Source organism: Aulonocara sp. 'chitande type north' Nkhata Bay, linkage group LG4 (assembly GCF_057382095.1).
Source record: "Aulonocara sp. 'chitande type north' Nkhata Bay isolate Kocher_YH1m ecotype deep benthic linkage group LG4, A_spYH_male_GT1.1, whole genome shotgun sequence".
Classification (NCBI taxonomy): domain Eukaryota; kingdom Metazoa; phylum Chordata; class Actinopteri; order Cichliformes; family Cichlidae; genus Aulonocara; species Aulonocara sp. 'chitande type north' Nkhata Bay.
The window spans coordinates 29907874-29929417 of record NC_141347.1 but is presented as its reverse complement, the minus strand read 5'-3'; the positions used below and the strand labels follow the sequence as shown (position 1 = coordinate 29929417).

Below are 21544 nucleotides of genomic sequence, written 5' to 3'. Positions count from 1 at the left end.
CGGGAAGTTTGTGGTGTATGTGTGTGAGTGTTTGCGTGTGCATGTGTGTATTTGTAGGTGCCTGTGGTGTCAGTGGTTCTGCTTGACAGTACATGTATAGTTTTTATATCCACGTACATGTAATTGATACTACACATTGCATCAAAAAACAAAAAAACAAAAACAAAAGGAAAAAAATGTTCATCCTCTTCTTTGTCATTGCTCTTTTTTGTTCCATTGTAGCTTATGTCTCCGTCACATATCTTGTCCACGTTATACCGATTGAAGAGCTTTTTTTTTTACCTTGTTAGTCTGCACTCCCTCATAAAGAACATGTGAAAACATGCGTTTTGCTACAGATAAAGCATAATAACGGTAGCCATTTCCCTGCACAAAAATATCCCATGACTTCCACAAGTGACCTCTTGTCATCTGTACAAGAAAACGTGTCAATTAGACAATAAATTAACTTGATTAAAAAACAAAACAAAACAAAAACCCGACTCAAAAGCCTTTTCCTGTGCATGTGGATGTCATAAATGCCTAATAGCTGGGCTCACATGCATGCTTGCTAACTGACTATATGTCTTTGTAGACCAAGGTGAAATAGGGTCAAAAAGGTAATTCCACTCAATCTGTCGACACAATCTGGCGACACAAAGCCTATTCTACTGTTCCTGTGCTCTTATGGTTCTCATTGTGTCCTAGAGTTCACCTGCTGACCTTTACAGCTATATTTTCAAAATAAGCAAAATTTATAAAAATAAAATAAAATAAAAGCATTATAAGCATTTTTTGCATGTTAAATGTCAAGAAACTATTCTCCGATTGCCTGTGTGAAAGAAAACTACAAGCACACAAAAGGCATAAAGACTGATTTTTGAAAAGACAGTCAAGTGCTTTTTAAATGAATAACCTACACATGTTATCTGTAAAGGAATCAGCAGAGAGCATCAGCCCAAAACTGCAAATCAGCTGATTGGAGGAGGAGCCGACAGGAAGAGCACAAAACTTTTCTACCACCTCTTTCTGTGACACCCATCGTGGGTGTAGGACTTTCTTTCTACACCAACCTGTATTTCACAAACATATAAATAGACCAATGCTGAACATAATGGGAGCTGCAGCTTAAAAGAGTGTTTGCTGTGCTGTCAGAAGACAGTGGGACAAACTGGTGTTTTAGTGTGTTCAACAGATCTTTAAAGGCATGGCTGCAAACAGGGTTTGACAACCAGTAGCACCTCAGTTCTCATCTCCAAGAAAAAGTGAAATGCTCCCAAGCAACAGCTTTACTTTGACCTCAATATACAAACATCCTGGCGTGAACCTTAAATATACTGTAAAAGCAAGTCAGCCGTTCTGCCTTTGCCATTTTCTTCCATGTACAGGAAGCTCACTGTAACATGTCACTGCTATTTCATCACCAACCTCACTTTGGCTTCAAGTAATTAAATAAATAAAATCCACCTTACCTTCAGCTCTGTGTTACCATGTAAGAGCAGGAAACTCTAAAAAGGAGCACCACAAACCTGAGACAGACAGAAAGAGAGAGAGAGACAGAGAATGAAAGAAAGAAAGAGACAGAGACCAAAAGGAGGAAGTGAGTCAAACTTGGGCGCTTCTGAGGAAGCTCTCTTTTTTTCACAAGGACAAGAGCTTTAACAAAAAGCATGAAAAAGGGAAAGTCCACTGAACAGATTTGACTTTATTCCAGATGAACTGGACATGTCAACATAATAGCATAATTTTTGAACATTCTTCCCAAGCCTGAAAGGTTCTTTCACTATGTGGGGATTTTGAAGCTGATGCATTTAAAAAGACAAAAAACAACAGTGTTGCCAGAAATCTGATTTAGAGAGAATTAAGAGAGGTTCAATTCCCTAAATGATTACTACAAAAAAAGAAGAAGAAGAAGAAGAAAACTAGAGTTCATTGCAACTTTATAACCACAGCAGTACATAAAGGCGCTAAAAAATACTACGTTTGTAAAACACGACAAAATGCAGAGCATAAATTAGCATCACCTGCTAACAGAAGAGCGTCATTCAACGGGTGCTGCGTGTAAACAACAACACAGCTTGTTTGGCACGGCTAATTAGCACTTCAGTTGTCACTACAGGGATACGGCTGAATCCAGTCTACTTGAATATCTGAAAGATTTTGGTGAGCAAAACACATTTGGCTCACATTCTAAAACAAATTGTCAGAATATGAACCACATCCTTAATGAATTTGAAAAATTATATACAGTATAATTTACTAAAACATCCAGTCTGCAAGTTATTGATAACAATAATTAACAATAATAGTTACCACAGAGTAAAACCACAGTCGAAACAGCTCTTTTAAAGTAAGATTTTGAGTAGTCATGCTTCAAACCTGAACCAATGGGAGGCTCTATAAATGTTCACTCAGGTTTCATTTAAATGGCTGAAAAATGTCAGTTGCTTTATCTAAACTACCACCTAAAGGCCATGCCTTTCATCCATTAATATGTAAAAACACATCAAATCATGACGACTGAGACAACTACCACTGGTTGTACCCTGAAGAAGCAAAACATCAGGACGCCACATGTTGGCTCTAGACAAAAATGTGACATCTTTATTTTACAGTCTGGATTAAGTCTTCTTCTTAGCTCCTCTGCACTCCTGCCTTTCTTTCTTCAAGCTCACTGCCATTAATGCCTTAAAAAGTTGCTTCCACTTGAGGCGTGTAGGCAAAACGCTGTCTCTCTCAAAGCAGAAGCTTCAATCAAACCGTTTCATCTCAAGGCTTTGTCTAGAATATTTCAACTCGTCACTGCATATAGGAAACTTGTCACTTGACTCATCACCTCTGCAGCTCTGCTTGTAATGTGCATCTTTTCACATACAGCGCACACTGATGGTGTTGTGACTCAAATTAAAGTAAACTTACTGAAACCTCTGCAAGACTGTAAGGCCAGCTGAAAGTTAGAGTGGAGAAAAATGTCACTTAGAAATCCTTCCGTGATTTGTTATTAAAGAATCACATGTTAATACCAGCAGTGGCTTGACGTCATAAATTACCCACAGCCATAACGGACAAAAATCACTATGCAGCAAGAGAGACTAAAGTGCTGTTTATACCACCAGAGAGGTTTACTGAAGCAGTTACTGCAGATTATTATCGTAGCTCAAAATGATCCTTATACTTAATGTCCTCTAATGTGTTTCTTTTCCCATAACAGAAACTATGAAGCACTTTTGGCTTGGTTTTCTGGAAACAGTAGTACTAATTGAGAGAAAAAGCCTTTGGAATTGATACAAAAGGATAATATCTCAGTTGGATGACTCACACGTTTTTATATCGTTTCAGAAAACAAGGAAGGGCAAAATATAATCCAGATAAATAGGAAAAAAGTTCTGACAAACACAGCATTTGCAAAATAAAATGTTTTAGTTCCTTGTGCCTGTTGGCTGGTCTAAAACTTAATTTGCAGTTTTTATTTGAACTGCAAAAGTGTTCCTGCTGCTTATCTGTAGTCTTTGTTTATGAGAATAAAGAAGCAAACGCACAAATGCACTTGACTTTTGCCTTCGCTCATCCATCAAAGATTATCAGTTGCCAGTCTCTTTTATTTGTACTGTCATTCTTTTGGAAAAGAAGGATAACCTTTGCTCCATCTTCAAAGCCATTCTCACAGTCACTCAAGCTTTTTGTTGTCCAATATAAATTTACTGCAAACTGTACTGCCAGTAAATTTTTTCCTGTGCTTCTCTCATATTCGCTCTCTGACGCACACGCAAAACGGAAAAAAAAGAAAAGCAGTTCGACTAATTCAATCCAACGCCACACCAACACCAGCCTCTCATTTCACTGATTAATTGGAAATTAAATACATTAGTTATTTCCGACATCCACGGTTTGCTTCTGCTCTCTAAGATACCAAACAAAATGCAACTGGACGGCAAGTTAAGTAAAAACCCCCCCAACTATATTCACACATTACTGGCAAACACACAATGAACAACTTCACCCGCTGTGCAGATTCAATGCAAATTTATGAGCTCAGAACGCCTGGATACAAATCCAAGCGAAGAGGTTCCAGCTAGCATTGCACAACGGCTAAAAACAAATAAATCAAATCCCTTTCTTAAACCAGCTGCACAAGGTTCTCGATAATGCCCCACAAAGGGCAAAAACAACATAATGAGGAGGACTGCTTTATTCCCACTTCTTCTGATTACAGGTGAATTGAAACAGCCACTGAACATTTGTTGTCTTAAAAGCAAATTAGCAGGCTCTGTCCAACCAATATATGTCACAGATATTAATGCCAGTCACACAAAGTGCTAAAGTGGACTGCTAAATCCTTGGAGGAGACTGACTTCTAAGCAGGGGGAAGCTTCAAAGTATCCCTACCACTCAACGAGCTCTTAAAAAAGTCTCGATTATAGGACAAATCAACAAAAAAGAAATACAGCTAAACCCTCACAGAGTGTTCTCCCAGGGATATGCAGCGCCCAGAAAGCTCTGAGCTTCAAAATAGAGAAAAGCTCTGCGTGTACTCTCTGCGTATGTGTGAAAAGAGACCAAACAATCCAAATAACAGACATCCTTCTCTGCTGACACGGTCCGATTAATTTCGCTTGTGAGCCAAGGTGCACTAGATTCCAGCTTTCAGGGAACATAAACAACACTACAACTCCCGCTTGCACTGGCCCTGAAACATCATCTGTGTGTTTGATGTCCTCTTTCAGCCCATCACAGTCACACCAGGGTTTTACAGAGTTACAAACGGGTGGGTTTAAAGCTCTGCTCAGAGGTTTTGGGGTCTCGAAATAAACTGGCACGTTAATTCAATGAACTCGTGTCACCCACTCTTTCCTCTGAGGAAAAATTACCATTCATTAACGTCAGCACTTCCTGTAAGGAAACCGAAGTGCCACCCACCATTCAGAGCAGTCTTACCTTGAGAATACAAAACAGAAAGGAAACACGGCAACAACATGTCATGTAACACTGCGAGTACTTTGAATGTCTTTTGGGGGACACGAGTGTTAATCCGGCATGAATACTGCTAACCGCTATTTGACAAAATATGCAGAGGCTTTTCTCATTGATAGATGCATTTCTTCTTATAAGCAGAAGCAGCTCCTATTCACTTAACGCAGTGTAAAATGATGAAAACAACCTGTTTGAAGACAAGTTATAGATTCAAATCCAGCACTTTTTGCATTACCAAAATATTCCACATAGTTTATATATTATTTAAATGATAATAAATAGCTGTTAGAACACGAGGAAAGGCTGATTTGTCTCATCACTAAAGAAAAATATCCAAGCTGCCTTTAAATATGGCTTTAAAAGTGTAAACACTGTTTGTGAAGGTCGTGAATGCTCAGAATAAAATACTCTTTAAGGATTAAGGAACAAAGAAATCTGTCAAAAGCATTTGCTCGCACTTTCTGCGTGTTTACCCAGCATTCCTTCTGCACGTCTTATTTATTTATTTATTTATTTATCTATCGTTTCACTGCATCTCCTTTATTTTTTTTAACTTTATGCTAAATTAAAAGCTTTTGTAGTTCACAGTACAGACTTTACAGACATGTGTGAAGCACTATCACTGACTGGTTCAACCGACCAGCTGCCTCGTGATAACCTTTCTAATGCGATTATCAACAATACTCACATGATGTTTATTTACTTATTTTTCATTTTACACATGCTAATTTCATAAAGTGAGTTATGAGATCAATGCTTCTTGAAAGCTGGTATTCAGATCTTAATCTTAGCGGTAAAACTGGTCGCTAAGGTCTGGATGAACTTTCAGAAAGAATTAGCAATTATTCAACAAACAAACCATGATCTGAACTGAATATCTGTTTGTACTAAAGCATGACTGCTGGGCCGCTTACCAGTTGTTTAATACTTAAACCAGATCATATTTATTAGTTTCAACTGAGTTCATGAGTCTGAACCAGCTGCTGTTGACAGTCAGGAGATTAAATATATAGATTTTTCCCTTATTCTCATGCAAACTGTTAGTTTGACGTATGTAAGGAAGAGGACTCCCTTACTGCATTTATTTATATTGTATTGTCTGTATAGCACTTTAGAGCACACCTTTCACTTTATTAAAAGCACCTTATCAAGCACTTTATGAGCATTGCACTTTAAGCATGGATTTGCACACAAGCAGTTTAAATATTTATTGTCTATTTATTGGGAATTTTAAAATCAGTTGGTAGCCTTATTTCAGATCCTGCACAGCTGCTCCTCGTCAAGGAATGTGGTGGTTGTCTGTCAGGAGAGAAGAATGGTGATTGAGATTGTGATTAAGGTTTACCAATAAGGAAAACTAATGCAAATGTGTGTGTGAAATCTAGGGAAAAGTGTTGCAAATAAGTGTTTGTAAGTTAATGATTACTCACCTTTCTTGCCTGTGTCCTCTTCAAGGTGTTTGGGCAAATGTTTCCCCGGGGGTCCAGACACCATTTAAAGGTTCCGGGAGAGACCATTGGTAAAGAGAGTGTGGTGAATCTTTTTGTGCTTGGGTTTCTGGGTTTTTATAATATTGGGTTTGGTGTAACATTAAAGTGTGAAGTATTTATTAATATGTAAATGTGAAAATGTATTTATGTATTTATTTATTCTTATTGATATATTGTATACTGTGGTGGAAGGTTGGGATTTAAGAATTTACCTGAGAGTGGAATAATGGTTAAGTCTGTGACAGCTGAACATATTTAAGGCTGCCAGTTGTCATTAGGGGATTTTTGTGCTGTGAAGAAGCTCGACAAGTTAATTGTTTTAAGGAGAGCCATAGAGCAAATAAATACTTTGTTCCACTACACTTGCCTTGGTCTGTCTCACTGTGTTTCCAGCCGCTAAGGGCTGCCCTGTTACAACGTATATTCTACCCTTCAGGCTTTAAATGCTGTGTTCTACTAGAAAGAGTTCTGGAAAGTATTTAGTATGGCAGTAACATGGCACTCTCCTTTAAAACATCTATTGGCACAAAAGGTATATATATATTTTAAGTCTTGAACCATCCCTCATTTCTTAATATTTTACTTTCAAGGAGCAAAAGTAATTATTACTTTCTTGTAATTATTTAAAGTGGTGCTGAACAAAAAAGTTATCCAGCATTTTTGAAGGTCTTTCAAAGGTTTCCTTAAGACACTGGCTGCTTTATTTTCATTTTTCATACTTGCCCTTGTACTTGACCATTTTCAGAGGAATTTTTTTTTCTTGTTGTTGTTTGTTAAGCCATTAGCCTGTGAATCAAGCATACAAAAAAGCACCTGATTCAAGGGATGAATCAGTGTGTCCACACATGACAGACAACTGGGCAAAGAACCAACTTTGATTTTTTTTTAAAATTGGATCTTTAGGCTATTAACATAGTTTAAATGTTTTAGTTGAATCTATAAAAAAAAAGCATCAAAGACAACACAGTTTGACAGGCATAAAATAGTATTTTTGGACAAACAAGGTGGTAGCCAAAGGGTTATTAGCTACAAACCTGGCATATCTTGGCATGGTATGAATGTGTCCTTAAAAATTTAAGGAAACAAGTGGAGGCTAAAAAAAAAGGCCTGGCATGCCTATAAAAACACTATCTGCAGCAGATGAGAAATATCTAAAAGTCATATCCTTAAGAAACGGAAAAAGAAAGAGCTGACACAAGACCTGAGAGATTCATCTGGCCCTTCAGTTAATCTGTCTACTGTTTACTAAGTCTCATCAAAAATGGTATCAGTGGAAGGCTGGACGTCATCCTTAAGGAAGGGAAACAGTAGAAAAGGCTGAGTTAAGCCAAATTACACAGAAACTGCATTGGAAATCACTGGCAACAAGTCTTACGGAGATTTGAAATTTTTGGGTCAAATTATTGTCAGTGTGTACAGAGAATGGTGGAGAGAGGAAAAGCTGAGTTCCTAGAGCCAAATGTAAAACATGGTGGAGGCTCTGTCATGGTTTAGTACTGCGTTTCAGTCAGTGGCGCTGGGGATCTTTTCAAAACTGATGGAAATATGACCACAAAAAATTACTGTCAGGATGTGATCAATCATGCATTATTATCTGGAGAACATTTGATTGACAGTGTCGATGCAATGCAGGAAAATAGGTGTAAATACCTGCACATATTCCCCATTTTCCTGCAATATCATAACGATAAAGAAGAGGTGGGTTAAGACTCTTGCACAGAACTGTAGATGTACAAATTTGTGATGTCTAAAATTAATACATAGCACAAATGCAGTCACAGTTGTGAAGAAGAAAAAAATAGTTTACAGCTCAGTTTAAAAATAATGATTTAACCCTCGGAGGCTTTAAGTCAAAAAAGGGTCCCTTTTTTGACTTAAAGCCTCCGAGGGTTAAAAATCATTTCTATCCTCGCTGGAACTGTTTTGTAGTTTTTAAGTTGTCAATTGTGCTGCTGAAACTGTCAAAAGTCAAAGTCTGAAGCATACCTGTTAAATACCTGTTCATAGAGGAGTACTTTTATTCTTTTACTTAGAAATTCTTTTTTAAATGCAGTTTTCAAAGAAACACGAAACAGAATAAAGACACACTTGATTCTAGAGGCTGCCCAAGGAGGAGAGCTATACAACAGCACTGCATACACATAACTTTATTTGTCAGGGTAAATAATAGAGGCCCCAAATAAACAACCAGCTTTAATGTTTGCTCTCTCCACCGTCTCTCGGCTATGCTTCCCATCCTCCATCCTTCTCCCTCCTTCTCCCCCACAGTCCAGCTGCTCCATCATAGAGACTCTGCGTTATAACACCCACTCTTAGCCAGCGGTTATAAATAACACGTCACAGTAAAACCGCATTGCCCATAACTGCGATCCAGTATTACATCCAGAAACACACGGCGGTATACATTTCCACAACTACTGTGGCCCAATATAAGAACTAAATCACCTTAACCAAACACGTCACCTGCAATAAAAAAGACAACAACAAAAAAGATCCTTCATGTCATCAGAGCAATGCTTTTGTGAAGCGGGGCAGGGCAAGAAGCAGGGTAGAAACATGGATCTATAAAGCAGCAAAAACTTGAAATGTGGCAGAGTGTAGAGCAGGAGTCAAGATGAAATCCATTATCTCAGCCAGACCAAACATCCTTATTACATTATTATCATGGATCTTGCCAGTTGTTCTCCTCCACGCAAACCCTTTAAGCCAGCCAAAGTACAGCTCATCGGCATTTTCAGCTGACACACAACACGAATGCAGTCAAAGCTGTGAAGCACTTACGAGTCTCAAACATGTGACCACTTGAATTAATTCATAGGTAGTTTTTTAAAAACTGCAAATATTAATGCAGTGACCAGAAAGTGTGACCCATGTTATTATTTATTTTGATAGCTAGAATTTACATCAAATGCAAGCAATGAAAGTTTCTGTTTTGAAAAGAGGACAACACACACGTGTGTAGACACACACACAAACAGACATAGCCATATAGTGTAACGATTGCCTTAAAAATAGGTTTGGGGGTTGGGTCTGGGACCAATTTGTGGATGTGTAAAACATTTATCAAACACATAAAAGGGACTTTGCTGAGAGTAAAACAAATCTTTCTACTAATTCACAATGAAGACACAAAGTCAAAGAATAGAAAAGAAGACATGGGAAACTTATTGTCACAGAGAAGCGCATGACAAACAAATGTGCCAGCGGCTCACAGAGAGGGAATGGCGACTACAAGAGGATCCTTGTGCCGTCCAACCTGCCCTGAGGTACTGTTGCTATGCTCCAACCCACATCTCATCACGCTGTCAGCATAAGGGAGATCATTTATTAGCTCAGTCACGTGTTTTAGTTTGCAAGCGCTTGGATACTTTTGTCGGCTGATGACAGGACTCACGTTTGAATGCGGATAACTCTAATTAAATGCACCTCACATGACTCAATTAACCCTAAAAAAAGGATCACATTTGATGGCTAAATCACATTAGAAACTGAACATTTCTGCCCTGCAGGCCTTTCCATCAACCACTACGTCAGAAGATCTTGTTGTTACTTCTTCGTGCGACAAGACCAGAGCTGAGCGTGTCTGCCACCCTCACTGGCATGAAGGCCAAAATAACCTAACGCCCTGCTAGCAACTATTCAAAACGTCCAACAGAATAAGCTCATAAGAGTTCATCTGTGTGTATTTGTAAGCTTGTAAAGTCTCTAAGCTAATTAAGTTATCATGGTCTTGATTTTCTCCACTCTTAGCCAATAATCTGTTGTCACTCCTTCGCAGAAGCAACACAAAAACAAAGTTGTCAGGAACTGCTTTGGAACACACAGCACTACCTCGGAATTCACACAGACACTGAATGGTCTCAAATTTAAGAATTATAAGAGGTTAATTGAGAGAATTTTAGAATTTAAGTAAAACATTTTAATGGCACAGAATTGACTAATCAGACAAAGAAAACTGTGGTCCACTGACCGTTTCACAGTCATGTAGAAAAGATAATCTGAAAGCATGTATATTGAAGATTAGCACAAACATCAACTACTCGGGGCAAGTTAGAAGATGATGTGTACAAGTCTGCACAGCAGATGGACAGAAAAACCAAGAGAAATAAAGGATGCTGTGGTTTGGAAAAATGATAATATAGAAAATAAAAAATGTGCATTTAAAGAGCCACAACAGCTGTCTGCAGCTGCAGCATAATCTTTGGACTATATTAAAATATTGATAAAGAAGGAATTCAGGCTACATGCAGCATACCCTAATTATAATGCTCAGAATTTGAAACATAAAAAAATCCCACTAGTAACATTGCAAATGCCAAAACACAAACTAAAATTTGCACTGAAGCTCTACACAAAACCCGATCATCAACAATTTTTACGGATTTGTTGACTGTGAAGCGTCAGTCTCATGACGCAAATCTTAAAATACACACTTTCGTACTGAGCGGAAATATTTTCTTTTCTATTACAATCTAAAGAACACAGACACGCCCAGACATATTTTAATCTATGAGATCAAACGTAATTGCGTAGAGATAAAAGAGAAGCTTGCAAAAGCCCCCAGGTAGCAAGTTGCCCGTGGTGCTGAACTGGAGGCCTCGGGATGCCGCTGCGATGATGAGCCGCTACAACGAAAAAGAGAAGATAATCTCTGACAGGCATCATATAGCCATTTCACACAGGTGATCAATGCCCTGCAGGGTGTATTGTGTAGATGTTGTCAACACTCTGCAAACAGGATCAAGCAACCAGAAATCATTTGCTTCTTCAAAGTCTGGCAGTTTGAGCCCACCTCAGCCCTGCTTTATGAGGCCTTTGTTCTTTGACATTTTGGCAAACTGGGAAAAAAAACATTAAAACTATGCTGAAAATCACTAGATTATACTTGTATTTACTCCTATTGACTACTTACAATGCGATTTTTTTTTCATGGCTTACAGTTCAAACATCTCAGTTCTAAGTAATAAGGGATGAAACACATTTCTCCACATACATGACTGCACATGACTACAATTTTCAAAGCTTTAGGAAAATCCCCCCAATGATGCTCGTCCTTAAAGCAGACAAGGGCTCACTATTTTAAGTAACTAGAAGGTCATCTGCTGAGGCAGAAATGAAAAGTGAAAACTGTCATTCCCCCCACCCCCATATGGGGAGACCCACAGGGAGTCAGATCAAAGAAAACATGCTGGTGGTCTGAGATAACAACGTGCCCCAGAACTTTGAAGATGTTATCTTGTTTGAAGATAAACTTTCAATAGTTGACCTTTGTTAAGGATGGGCTGCCTTGGGACAGACATGATACATGGAAATAATGACATAGATTTTCAGAAATCCTCTCCAGTAAGAAAAAGATTTTTAATCCAATCCTAAAGCTATAATGGGATTTTCTGTTGCATTGTATATATCTTGCTCAAAAGCAAAGCAATAATGCTTTACAACTAGATATAAGACCGCATGTCTTGGTATGATGAAGAGGCTTGCAGTAGAGGTTCGCTCTTATGAAAAGTGCTACAGACATGTTTTTAGAAAGACTGCTTGTTAGAAAGAGGAGTACAATGGTTTGCTTGTCTGCAGACAGCTGGCATTGTGGGATTCAGAAAGGTAGAGATAAGGTACAGACAAGTTTGATGTCTGCATCGATCACCTTCCTGTTTTTGTCTAGGAATTTTCTCATTCTGTAGCGACACAGAAATTCCCTCAGAGAATTCTCTGTTCTTGTTCAGTGCATGAATGTGCATTTGAAAGAAAAGAAATCTAAAATAAAACAGCCATTAGTAAAGGATAATGGTGTGACGCTAAAGGTGCTGAGAAAATCATAGTGCATTTACTGAAACGTGATTAATGGCAGAAGTCAACTTTCCAGTAGGAAATCTTGCTAAAACACATGAAATTTCTGCTTGTTTGCCTGTAACCACGGTCAAGTTGAGCACCAAAACAGCCACATAGGTACATCTAAAGGTCTGAAAGATCTTGTCAATATCAGATATTATGACATCAGCATGTTGCCTAACAACTGCCAACCAAAGCATTAACATGACCTATTTGTAGCATTTATTAACCTATAGCAGCTTAGAAAAGCAGTGTAACACTTTAATTTTGCTGCAATAACATGTCATTTAAATCCAAACCTTTTTTTAGCCACGATAAATTATGACTTTATCACGTTGCTTAGCAACCACCTAACAATGGACCAAAATCCCAGACCAAACAATACTGTAGCATGAGCATGTATAAATAAAGAGTATACGTAATAAAAAGACGCCTCAGTGCTATAACCAAATAATGATTAGTGACAACTACTTTCAACCGCTGCCTTATTCACAAGGGGTCACTGCAGCACAGAGCTCCACATGTTTGATTTGGTTTTGTCGATTTTTATACCAGATGAACCAGGGAGGATCGAACCAGGGCAATCTGTAAACCACTACAATATAGAGCCACTAAAATAAAATTTAACTGTGAAAATATTATTTTTTGGTGATGTATTACATGAATTATCTTAATATATGTGAACGCTGTGGTACAGCTATTTCCTGTCCCCCATTTTAGCATGTTTATTTCTTTATCAGCAAAAAAATGATCCTTATAGGGACAATATTTATCACCAAACAAACATAGGGAAAAATCTGGTCTACATAAGGGGATCGGAAAATAACTGGCATGGGAGTGAAGGTGCTCGCTCAGCTTAAACTGGAAAATGGCACAGTATATATATTTCCAATGGTCTCAGTTACAGGAGACCCACTGCAGCGTCTGTGCTTGGTACCTACCTTTCTTTTCTGATTAAAATCCAGACCTTAGCAATCTGTTACTTCTGCATTACTGACATAAGCTGTGCAGCCTGCAGTCTGATTGATGAAGCAATAGTCAGTGTGAAGTGAAATGAATCGGGGAGACATAGTACACCACAGCCAACCGATCCTGCTGGACTGCGCTGTCATGCCTCTAAAATAACGCTGTGTGTCATTGACCTGCCCCAAACTAACAAGCAAATGGTACTTAGGGTTTGGGAACAGACTCTACTAGATTTAGCAAGTCAAAGATACTTTCTTTATGGAGCTTTTCGCAGACGCGTCTCTTGTGAGCCGTGTTTCGACAGCAGAGAAGGCTTACTTTACATGCAGCCTTTGAGGCCTTTTGCTACCTTGCAAAAGCAAGAGACTATTTAATGTAAATGACCTGCTACAGAAGCTGCAATATCTTTTCAAGTTATTTTGATCATTAGTTCAAACAAAGCAGCTTTTCGAGCACACAGCAAGTACACTTTACCTCAAAATATGTTTATAATTTACAAAGGTATATATAAAGAAATCATCAAGGAAATATGTTGACACTTATTAGCGGCTGAGTAATTTTAGAATTAATCTGAAAAACAAAATTGCAACAAAACATACACAGCGTCATCCAGCACTTCAGTGGGAGACGATGAATGCTCCTTGCAAAAAATTTGCAGCTGTAAGTGCTGATTCCCTAGCAGCGCGACCTCACCGTGCTCAACCGGCTCAAAAGCCTTTGCCCTATAATCCTTCCAGAGTTTGACCAGCTAACGTTCTACTTTGTTCTGCAGCCTCACACTTTCCAACCATGTGAAAAGGCATCTAAGATCAAGTCCAGGTATCTGAGGTGACAAGGTTGAAACCTGTGTGAAAAGGAAATAGCTTTGTAATAGCTTCAAGTGAGAGACTGAATCTCTCTTTTGTTCGAGTGCAAGATAAGCTTCATCTTGTCAATTGGGTGCAAAGCTGAGCTCTGACAGAATAAAGTGTCACAAAGCACAAAAATATTCACAATGAAAGCTGGTCACGTGGAATACTCCCTTTCATAACAAGAATGAATGCAGTTCCGGTCTCTCTACATCAACTCAGTATAGGATTTGTTGGAGCATTTGCTTTTTTCCTTTGTGTATATAACCGCTCAGCATGCACATGTGAAACAACGGTATGTGCTTGTTTGTGTGCATTTTATTTTACGATGTAGGAAAAGATACAGGAAATATTTAAACAGATGGGGTAGCTTCCAATCCTTTCTGCACAGAATTCAGCACAGCCAACACAAAACCCTGTCAAGACAGTAGATAACAATGTTACATTTACATATTTTCATTAGTAAATACAAATGTCTTGTACTGAAAACAACAGTTGTATGTTCTTCAAAGAACTGTAAGAGTTTAGGCAACTTCCACACTTGCTAAAAATGACTACAGACACACTAATTCTTCCCTTTCAGTGGCGGTTTTGAACATCAGCTGTCAGTGCTCTGCTCACATAACTTGACAGTTATGTTGTTGCTTGCATATGCTGTGAGCGTTTTAAAAGCCCCACCTCCATCCTTGCAGACACTGTCACTGATCCCCACCCGCTGCTGAGCTGAGGCCAATGTTTCCTTATGGGCAGTGACAAAGTGGGAGCTTAGAGATAAGACATAATTCATATTCTATGTGAACATAAGATAAATTGACAGTAATATACCTATGCATCTAGTGAGAAAACAACAAGTTACAAATCTTGTTGTTATCCAAGTATTTCAAAGTGTGAAAAGCAAATAACAGAACAATGCAATGCATAGAATAAAATAGAGAAGTGACTTCTTTAGTTTATTAAAAGCTGTTACTTCTGTATTTGTCTTATCTGTCACTACTTTGCCCACTACAGTGACGATCCAATTTTTCCTCTTCTGAATGATGAATGTGGCCTATGCTATATGTCAATATTCACACAGAGTGAATGTGGGTGTTTATGTCAGCACATATGGGTGCACTGATGCATTTGGGTCTCAGCTACAAAGCACCAGTGGATTACATTATATAATATCAAGCCCAGAGGGAGAGTTAAATGTGGACACAGCCTCACACTTTTGCAAGGGGAAGTAGGAATGCCAGTTTGTTGGAGTGGAGCCACTTTTGGTGCAGTACCAAGCAGCAGAAAATCACTGAGCAGAGCCACACAGCAGGGGCAACCAGCTAGTCAGTTGTCACTGTCCAGCAGCCTGCTGTAACGAGACATCAGAGCAGGGTAGTGGCAGTTGACTTAGAAAAACAGACACCGGTCATAGACTCAAACTGTCGCCCTTTACATTCAGAGCCAATCAGCAGCCACAACCCATGCCTAGATGTAGGGGGTGTTGGGATGAACTATAGTGACTGAATGAGACCTGATTACAGAAACACCACACAACTTTATGCAAGCCTGTGATTTTAGCCATATTATCTAAAAAAGGTTTGAGAAATAAGAAGTCCAAAATGGAAAAATAAAATATCTAATATTAATCATTAAGATAATCATTGTAGTAGGAATAAAAGAGTGCATTTCTAGCATCCATTGCATTACAGAAATAATTGGTAATGTCACATTTTTCAGTGTAATGAGTGTTTATAATAGTAACAGTAGCAAAATGGGTCCATTTTAATAAACTCACTGAGGAATTTTCTTCTAGGTTTAAGACTAACTATACAATAATAACCTACTTAGGTATTGTTATTACTCTCTTCTCCCAACCACATACCAAATAAGTAAATGAATTAAATAAAATGGAAAGGAATGAAAGAATCACATGTTTAGAATAAAAATGACAAAAATGATAAGTGTCCAAGTGTCCAAGATGAAAACATCATGTTTTTCTAAAAAAGAAAAAAGAAAAAAGAAACATCTGTTTACAATTAAGTAGATCACAAAGCAGCAAATTCTCAAGTATGAGACCTGAGACCAAGGTCTAACTAAAGTATTTTAAAATCTCTCTCCAGAGTTTTTAAATCACAAAAGAGACAGAAAACAAAACATGATTACGATCTAGACTATGACAGACTACGTCTTGGGTTCGCAAACATACAAACTACCATGATTCTCTTCCGATAAGCAACACTTATCAGCAGGATGCATTAGCTTTGCTAAGCCAGCCTACAAATTGTATTTTGCTCACTCTGGTCTGGCAAGATTTGTGAACTAATATGGGTTCCTTGAAGGATGTTGTGCTTCATGGAAACATTTTTTAAAACTTTTAATGGAACACACTAGGCTGCCATTGGATAATGTGCAACATTTGGAAACCAGATAAAGAAAAACATAAGCCGTTCTTCCAAGTTGTCATAGTAAATTTAATTTGAATTCAAATATCAGATCATCCAAATATTGTCCATGTATCACTGATTGATTTAACATCCTGCTGTTGGACACAGTAACCCTGAAGACTATAACCTTAACATGTTTGCTTCAAATTCATTTCCTGTGAGCTCACCACTGTTGATTAAAGAGTGGGCTATTGACTAACACTCTTTTGTTAGCCATTGTTACCAACAGAAAAGCACTTCAATACAAATAGCAAGCTACGGTTGACAGCATGCAGAGAACAAGAGGTTTTCTGCCAACTGGAGAAAACCCCTTTCCCAAATAATCACCTAGCACGAAGCTTAACCTACATACAGCATGAATTGGACACAATGAACATGCAACAGATCCAGATAAATAAGATCACTGGTCCGTAGAGCTGCACGATTAATCGTTAGAAAATCACGATCTCAATTCATACTTATGTGCGATCTCATTTCCAAATGACAACGATTTAAAAAAAAAATTTTTTTAAAAAGACGACGACGATTGTACCGCATTTTGATCCGGGACGTAATCTGCATGAAAACAAGCGCTCACTCTTCCTGCTCAACAAATGACAAGGGCGGAGCCTTATACCACGTGATACAGAAGCTGGCTGCTAAAATTGGCAGGTAAAAAACAACGGAGAGCACGTCGGGGATGACGAGAAAGTGACTGGATAAAATCCGTCGCGGTCAACCACCCAAACATCAATAACGGCAACCTTATACAGCGCTTCCCTATACCCGTCTAACTCCCGCAGGCACAAAGAAATTACGGAGGCTATTACTTATCACCTGACCAAAGATATGGCTCCCATCAACACTGTGCAAAATGTGAGACATTTGTTATTTTTATGTTTATTTATTGTTTTTATGTTCAGTCTCAACTGTTACGAAGTTGATGTGCAGTTAATAAGTGCAATAAATATTTATACTGGAAAAGAAAATCGTGAGAGAATCGTGATCTCAATTCTAAGCAAAAAAAATCGTGATTCTCATTTTATGCAAAATCGTGCAGCCCTACTGGTCCGTATGTTAGCTGAGGGCATTTAGGGTATTTGTCATAATGTCCCATCCCTTCGAGTTCTTTATCAAGCACATTCAGTGGGAACTTTAATCTGCTTTTGGCAACATGGTGGTTTTTAAATCTCAGCTGCTGTGTCATTGCCATTGCATGAATTGACAATAAAGTGCATTCTGTCTCATAGACATGTCGCAATTAATCTTGCGGTCTATACATTTTCCAAGATAACACTTTTATTAAAGATTTTATCTTTGTTTTTTACTTCTGACAGTTGTTCCAGATAGTTATTTGCCCAAGACAAAACAGAATTCCTGAAAATTAATACTGTTCAACTGTAAATCTCTAATTAGACTCCAATTATTTATTTCAGCTAGTGTAGCAGAGCGGCACATTGGCACTGAAACTATTCTTCGTATGGAGGACCTGTCAGGGGAGGCCTTGTCACGACTCATTTTCCAGATCTGCTAACAGGGACACTGGAGAGAAACCTAAGCCAAATTGGTACCTGGCCATACATAGAGAAATGCTTAAAATTCAGTTCAGCTGACGTCTACAAAAATACAGTAAAAATAAATGAATTTGAAAGGCAAATAAAGAATATATCAATAAAAAATAATGATAGGTTAAAAAAATGTCATTGACAAAGGATAACATTATAGTTACACTGGTTAGTCACGCAGGGTAGTCCAAATGAGTTTTTTACAAAAAGCTTCCATTTGTCGTAAAACGGTAATATACTCATCATTTAAAATCATGTTTGTCATCAGCAGCACAGATATAGATGCCATATAGAAAACATGCTTAAAAAAAATGCAGAAAAACTTCTGGTGCTTCTTTTGCTTTCCTACATAACAGGGTACAAATATCTCCCACACTTTGATCCTGCTTATCAGGCTTCCCCTGTGCACCCATCAGCCAACTGACCCCCTCTGGCACCATTCTTATTGTCTTCCCACATAGCATGTTAAATAAAACTGACAAGTGGACAAACATCGTAAAGGCCTACTATGTCTCTAAATAGGACCGGGTGGTGCAGATTCCCCACAAAAAGGGCTGTTTGGCCCCTGAATAGCTGCAATAAGACCTCAGATGACTGTATCTGTAAACCCCCCAGACTTACCAGAGGATGAGAATAGATGTTCAGAAGCTATTTGATTGTAAGAGAGCAAAGGAAATGAAACCTAGTGAGTTAAATCTCACAAAATAGAAAACTCTATTTTATCGTTATTGGATAAACTGACAGTATTCATCTCAAATGGCTGAACTGAGGATTTCTAATGTAAATACCCACTTATATACTTACATATGCATACATACATGAACATACATACATTCATCTTGTTTACTTCTTAGCTTGTTTGTTGTGAAACTGACATTCCCGTTTCTCAGTTTGAGTTAAGAACGATGCTCTCATTCGCATCCTTGTGGTGACAGTTTTCTAAGTGAATTAACATTTTTCACAGGTATTATGTTATGTGTTGGTTATACTGTGAGCTCTCCTTCAAAACAAAGATAAATAGTTTACATGAATCCTCTTATCAAGATTGAATGCATATACACATATGCAATGATTTGTGTACTACTGTCTAGTTTTCTCTTTATTTTCATGAATTGCAGACTACCCCATAAAAGCAGCACATTTTGTAGTAGTTTTATGAGAAAACAGGAGTGGGTCAGTAGAGACGGGGGATAAAAGTAGGAGCCAGAGCGGATTTCAGCGCTAGGCATATCCTGCCCTTTGGTGGAGGTAATAAAACACAACCAAAAAAAAAAAAAAAAGAAAATTAAAAAAACAAAACAAAACACATCACAGCTCAAAAGAAACTGCAAACATAAGCTATGCACTCTGCCATTGCTATCTGTAAAGATGAAATATAGAACCTTATTGATCTGACATTTGACCAAACACAACACTGCATTTCCAATGACACTGATCTTTCCATTGTTTGCCTGTCCATTCTTTCCTATGTTGATAAGGCAGCTCCTTCCTAATTTCATTCATGCAGTTTATCATGCAGGCTATTTCTGTTCCGTCTAATTGAATAAATAACACTTCTCTCTAGCCCAACCTGACTGACTATGAGTAACCAAGTAATTTCCCTGTAGAAAGACGTATGGTGGGGGGCCTTGCTTCATAACCCTCATTGGCATGAACATAGGCTTCCTGTTGTGTGGGGAGCTGTTAGGAGTCGACTATGCACTGCATGAGTTTGCATCCATGAGGAAAATGATCAGATTAAGGTTGTTCAATCAATGCTTTTCATCAGCAAGAAAAAAACAAATAAAAAATAGGCAGCTAAATTGGTTTAATACAGTCTATCACGGGGAAGTAATCACATTAGTTAGCCTCTATAACTATAACAAAATTACCTGAGAAATTCAAATCACACCAAATTCATCTGTATTTAAACATCCTAACTCTACAGCATGTCTTTTATTTTTAAACACAAGAGTTTCTGTTCTTGTTCATTTCCTGCTTCATCCACGTTTATGAAGTAATTCAAATGAAATCAAATCACTCAAGAATCACTCAAGATACACTAGGAAAAAACAGGTATGATAAGGGACTTTGTGACCTCTACGCAATCTCAGAGGCACATCATGTTGCAAGACTCAAGCAGAGGGTTTGTGTGCATACACGCTGTATTTGTGTGTGGCAGGGGGAGGGTGGTAGGCAAATATGGGTTATGTATTGTTGCAACATCTTCGAACTAGTCCAACGACAATCCAGCCAGCATCTATGAAAACATCCTTGAGAATTCATTTCTCAGAATAGGGTTTTTACTGAATTCCTTATTTAGATTTCACTGTTGCTCTATATCCAGAACAGCTTTACTGGTGCTCGAAGGTAAATCCTCCTCTCTTTCACTCTCGTTTTCCTCTATATCAGTGCATCTGTAAACACCAATGCACGTAACTTTAAAGAGCTCTACCTTTGATCTTTCCAGCTCCTCATGTGTCAGAGGTCAGATAGCTGCACTTTCTCACACACAGTATCTTAACTCACTCACCAGACCTCTGCCCGGCCCTGACCCCACACACACCCCCACACACAGTTGCTTCCCTTACCGTGTCTCCCCTCCCTTGATGGCAAGCTCATTGCTTTCAGTAAAGGTCAACTCCACCTTTACCCCACAGAGAGCTCTGCCCCCACAGAAACAACAGCACTAGCACCATTTTATGAAAGAGAACAGATTTTGAAACCTAAAAAGGTGCAATCTACAGTGCAGGATTTTGAATTTAAAACGTTTAAACTCTCTGATTGGCAAACACTGGCAAACTGCTCTCTGAATGGTCGTGAAAATTTAAAAATGGAAACTTTCAAAATTGTGACGCAAACCAGAAACGGAGAACATTTCCCATCAAAGTGAAGTTGTGATTCAGTGCTTCAGTCAATACATTTCAATGGTGCAACTTTTGCTCTGTGGTGCCCACACAAGTAGCAGCTTTTCCAGTAGCTCTGAATGTTTCATATATTTTCTTACTTTTTAAAAAAAAGCTTTTATTTGATACTCTCTAGCTACAACTTTGATATACATTTCTTGCTATCGATATAACAACTTTGAATCAGTAGCAATATTACTGTTTATACCAAAGACGAGCTGCTCACTGAAAACAATGGGACATACCACAAGCTCTTTAATCCATACCACAGGAATTAAGAGACTCTTTTAAGGCAGCAGAGCTCAAGGCTATGATACTGCTGAGCAGTGGAGATAGCAGCTTCCATTCATTCAGATGTCATGAGGAATGTAAACTCATTAGTTAATAAACCTGACAAGCTGGCAGCCCAAGTGAGGAATCCAAAGAGCTACAGTGTAGCTTAATGGGCTTCACCAAAATTCAGCTAATGCTGATCTGTTGGGAGAGAAAACAGAAACCCAAAGCTAAGTGAAAAGTGCAAAGGCAGGGTTCTCGCACGTTTTTTTATCAACAACAGGTGGTGCAACCCAGGGTATGTGACTGTAAACAAGATCTGCCGTTGCGATATCA

General features: G+C 38.4%; 1 protein-coding gene across 2 annotated transcripts in view; it reads right to left on the bottom strand.

Moving 5' to 3' along the window:
- The window catches only part of stat5a (signal transducer and activator of transcription 5a), a 54324-nt gene that overhangs the window by 19607 nt on the left and 13173 nt on the right, over positions 1–21544 (bottom strand). The window contains exon 2 of one of the 2 annotated variants that reach the window (XM_086289764.1): positions 1452–1508. The exons of the other annotated variant lie outside the window; for it this stretch is intronic. The gene's annotated coding sequence lies outside the window, so the exon portion shown is untranslated. The remainder of the gene's footprint in view (positions 1–1451; positions 1509–21544) is intronic. 2 annotated transcript variants of the gene reach the window in all.